The sequence below is a fragment of the Bufo gargarizans genome, chromosome 2, assembly GCF_014858855.1.
Source record: "Bufo gargarizans isolate SCDJY-AF-19 chromosome 2, ASM1485885v1, whole genome shotgun sequence".
Lineage (NCBI taxonomy): Eukaryota > Metazoa > Chordata > Amphibia > Anura > Bufonidae > Bufo > Bufo gargarizans.
Genome location: NC_058081.1, coordinates 362150520 through 362156085, shown reverse-complemented (window position 1 = coordinate 362156085; position 5566 = coordinate 362150520).

Genomic DNA, 5566 nt, shown 5'->3' with positions numbered 1-5566 from the left:
CTCACAGCCTAGCACTATGCAGCTTGATTCACCATTCACCAAAGAGCACCAGAATTTGCAGGTCTGTCATTGGTGTCCCTTTGTCTTCACAGATTTACACTGAGCGCATGTGACACATATGAGTCTGGGGATGCCATGGTGAACATTATTCTGCCTCCAACATCATACAGCAGTTTGGAGGTGGATCAATAATGGTCTGAGGAGGCATTTCTGTGGAGTTTCACACAAAACTCTATATGATAGCCAACAGTACCCTGATTGCTGTTAGGTACTGAGATGAAATCCTCAGAGCTATTGTAAGACTTACACTGGTGCAGTATGCCCTGGGTTTTTCCTGGCGCTAGAGTGTGTTGGCAGTTCCTGGATGATGAAGGCATAGATTAGATTAATTGCCCTTCATATTCCCCAGACCTGAATCCAACTGTAAACCTCTGGGACATTCTGTATCAGTGCAGTAAATGCCACCAAGTAGCACCACAGACTGTCCAGAGGCTCACTGATGCCTTGATCTAAGTCTTGGAGGATATCCTCCACGACACCATCTGTTGTCTCATCAGGATCATGTCCAGACATTGTCAGGATGGCATACGGGCACATACAAACTATTGAGTAACATTATGATTTGCCACAATGGAATTAATGCAAATTGGATTAGCCTGTGTAAAAAAAATTTGGGCTGGATTGGAATTAGCCATCAATTGTTTGATGACTTTGGTTTCCATTGACCGTTGATACGTAATTTTGTTCTCAACAGATTACACAATTTATAGTTAAGGTTTTCAGTAAAGGTTTTCAGCTTGAACAGTTTTGTTCATTGAGATCGGATTGATGATTTAAATGTGCACTGTAGTATCTGTAGCTATAGAGGCAGATTGCTTGCAATATTCATTGTTCACTTTCGTTTTCCAATTTGTTCATATATTTGGTTAAATTGTCCAAAAATAATGATAAAAAAATAGTCGTTAGGATAGGTTCACGCCTCCATTTCACTGATCAGACAGGCTGTTACGGCAGAAAACAGCTGGGCAGAGTTCACCAGATTCATCCCAGCCAGATACTGACGTTCTCCGCCAGACCCCATTGACTATAATGTGATCCGGCAGGATCCATTTTCTGGTATAAATTATGTTTTTTGACAGGACAAAAACCGGCAGCTGGTTTGCAATGGTTTATGTTCGTCCGAAAGCCAGCATTTCACCAGAAAGTTTCTAGATCCCCACCGGACCTAGGTAAGGTGAAGGTCTCACCTCTGACAGAGCTCAGTTATTTAGTAACTCTAACATGCTTCAATACAAAGGGCTGCACATAAGTGTGACCACCTCTTCATGGATTTTTAAAGAAAAGTTGCAACTAACGGCTCCATATTAACAATAGGTGAGGAGGTGCAACCTACACCAATCACTCTGATTTAAAAGGCTCATTGTAGTTGAAACTTCGCATTCTTGGTGAATAATTTAGGAATTGCATAAAAGACATTGAATGCTGCAGTATTTCTCCCAAATCCTTGGTTATCAGGGGCCTTCTGGGCTAAGGCATAACACTGCCATTTCATGGACTGTCCAATTTGGCATATAACCACTAATTTATGCCATGAATGCACAAGATGGCAATAGTAAACCTTTTTAATACAGAATTCCAGTGGAGATGTAATGAACCGTGATTACCCTTGTACTGCATGAACAATACTTATGTACTCTTTTTTTTCCCCTCAATGTTAATTGCTTAAAGCCCATTCACATCTGTTTGAGGCCTCCGTTGCAGACACCGTATGGCCAAATGAAGTGCGAGTGAGAACGAAGCAGTCATCACTTACCTTGTTCCACATCCTGTGTATTATGCTATAGCATGTTTTTTTTAAGTAAAAGCCAGCAGCAGATTAAAAAGAGTATAATAATTTAACCACGAACATAAGTATAAGACCCTTAAAACTATCATTTTTAATATATTAATCTAAAACCTATTGCCCAAACTATGATTGGAAAAAGATGCCAATCAATAACCCTGGTAATACAAAAATAACACAAATCAATAAAGAAACAGACGTATAAAGAGGAGTGGGCTGGGGTCCTAAAGGTAAACAACCCCCAAAACCCCGACGTTCTTCCCCCAACAAAGTGGGTTCCTCAGGGGGTCAGGATATTAGGTGTAATGATAAACCCATAAATAAATTGCGATAAAGTAAATCATATAAATAACAAATGATACAGTGAGGTGGCAAAGAGACAGACAGGATGATAGATACTACTATCTGTCTCACTGTTAGGAGGTCAGCAGATACCTGCACAGAAATAGGTACCTATATAAAATCCATTCAAAATAACATAGTGTCCCCAACACTCGTACATGTTAATAATAAGAACTTACGGTACTTGACCTCCAAACTTCAGATATGTGCCACCCCCTGCAGGTGCATGATACTGTGGGCATACAGGGGCAGCGGCACACTAACCTTTACATTGCGTGCCAGAGCCTCCCTCCGAACAATGTAGCGAATCTTGAGTGAGACCCAATGCTAGCCGCATCCCCTAACAGGTGACATGCATCCGGTCTGTGAAGTGCACGTCTGCTCCTTCTGTCCGGTGTAGCGTTATACTACCCTACCTCGTGAGATTTCCCTACCTCCTGACTTCGTGTTCAGCTTTACACCGGGACACTGCGCATGCGCAGGAGAGCCTCAGTAGGGAAATATTACGGCCCAGTGCGCAAGCGCGGCTAACTCTGGCCGGCGCATGCGCAGTGTCCCGGTGTGAAGCTGAACTCCGCTGAGATTTTCCATAAACTGTCGGCTTGCGCATGCGCAGATCGTCAAAACTCAGGAACCCCTCCTCACGTCATTAGCAGTGCGACGGGAAGTCAGGAGGTAGGGAAATCTCACGAAGTAGGGTAATGTAACGCTACACCGGCATCGAAACCATACATCCTGCCTGTGGAACGCAGCCATGGAACGCAGGTAATTTTTGGTATACGAAAATCTTAACTTCCGGCAGGTGGAACGCAAAATGGACCGCATATGACCAGCAGGAGTATATAGTTAAACCTCAGGTATGCGTGCGATGAATTCAATCCCCGCTACATTGTTAGATGCATTAGTATATTAAATGAAAAGGGAGGATGAGTGCCTACGTCCCCACAGGGTAATTTAACCTTATAATGTCTGTAAAAATGATAAAATATCCAAACATATGAGACCCTGAATATTAATATATTTGGGAAACCAAAGGAATGCCTAAAGCACTATAGGGTTAATCTATAGGGTAGATAGATCTGTCCTTCTCATACCATGAATGGACCTTCACCTACATTACGCGATCCCTCCTCCCAAAGGTCCTTAAGGATCCGTAGATCAGGGAGGTCCTCCAAAATGATACCAAGTCTATCACAGGTCTGTTTGTCAGTATTGCTGAAAAATGTATGCCACTTGAGTTTTCTCACGAACAGGTGTAAATCTTTCACCCATGTGAACAACCGAAACTTAGTGGTAGGTACAAATGATTACCCCCTTCTGATGACATTACATTCAGTGTCATTCAAATTACATATAGTAAGGTTTATGATTTGTAAGTCGTGTGGGGAGTGCGATTCTCTACTATCTTCCCGCTATCTCGCAGCTGATACGGTGCTTGGGTCTTCTCTAAAAAAGAGGAATTTGGAGGCTTGTAGTTCATTGATGCAGAAAAAGGCACAGATGCAAAGGAAGATGTGGTAATTCCTCTACGGGGAGCTCCCCTTTGTCTTCCCCACCTTTGCCATCTTCTACCTACCCTCCTTGATTGTGGGGCGCCCCTATTATAGGTACCCCTATATTGGTTCTGTTGGGTCTCGCCATCAGAGAGGTCAATATCTCACAACGAGCTCTCCCAGCCGGGGGGAGGAACTGGTGCGCAATTTAAAGGTCAGTGTGCCACTGCCCCTGTATGCCCATAGTATCAGGCATCTGCAGGGGGTGGCACATATCTGAAGTTTGGAGGTCAAGTAAGTCCTTATTATTAACATGTACGAGTGTTGGGGACACTATGTTATTTTGAATGGATTTTATATAGGTACCTCTTTCTTTGCAGGTATCTGCTGACCTCCTAACAGTGAGACAGATAGTAGTAGCTATCATCCTTTCTGTCTATCTTCTCCATCTCACTGTATTTTGTTATTTATATGATTTATTTTATCGCAATTTATTTATGTGTTTATCATTACACCTAATATCCTGACCCCCTGAGGAACCCACTTTGTTGGGGGAAACGCGTCAGGGTCTTGGGGATTGCTTACCCCCAATACACCTTTAGGGTAATTTAGGGTAATCTAGTTTAGGAACAAGGATAGAGAGTCTCCACCAACAGGATTCTTCTCTGGGCTGAGGAATACAACAGGGTCATCTAGGGTCAGTGTGGTACCCTCCCCCGGGACCCGGCCTGCTCCTTTTTATACATCTGTTTCATTATTGATTTGTGTTATTTTTGTATAATCAGGGCTATTGATTGGCATCTTTTTCCAATCATAGTTTGGGCAATAGGTTTTAGATTGATATATTAAAAATGATGGTTTTAAGGGTCTTATACTTATGTTCGTGGTTAAATTATTTTAATTAGTAGACTCAGTATATATCCTATGTAAACATCATAATCTATGTAAAAAGATTAAAAGATTACTACTTTTCCACTAGTTATGATCCACTCCTGATTTTGGCTTCAAAAACTATATTAAGAAAGCAGCATGTGTGGCAGCACCTTACTGCAGCTCATCTTAGCAGTCCACAACTAACCATACACTTGCAATCTTGGACGATAGAACAATTAATATTTTGTTTTCATAGTCACTTTGAGTAGATTGTCATTTTGGATGACCATGGCAGTAATCATGATAACAAAATGACTACAGATCTCTGCCTAGGTTTAAGACTAGGTGTTAAAAGTCATTCCTATGAGTTTTTATGACAAAGCATCACATGCAACCCAAAAGGTTTTGTTGTCTGGTCTTGATAAGTATTAAAAAAAACTACTTTGTGCAAATGTGAAAAATAATCTACAAAGGATGTTCCTTTTATAGGACTTTCAAGGGTGCTCTTGGTTACCCTCAGTTTGTCATAAGTTGTCGCATGTCTTTTGACATGTCTTAAAACACATTTCTAAATTATAAAAAATATCTAACACATCACAGTGAGGTCCTGACAGACAATTTTCCAACAACATCCGACAACTAAGGATTTTGTGAATATGCAGTCACCGATAACCAAAATCAGTAGTTTACGGGCAGCTTAAAGGGACACAGCAAAAAAAAAAAAATGTTATTACATATTAACAGCTTGTATGTGAATATTCTATATATTATTTTAAATAAATAAAAAGTAGATGGTTTTCTGAATATAATATTTTTAAGTCACTCCATGTATTCTACTTCTTGCTTTTTTTTTATAATTAACAATTTTAATGTTTTGTCATAAAGGGCAGATTGTACATATCATTGTATCACAAAACGCCTAACATAAGCGTATAGACAATAATCATAGAAGCATTTTTAAATATTATTCTTGAATGGTGACAATCATAAAGTGTAAATCAAAACACTGATGGGG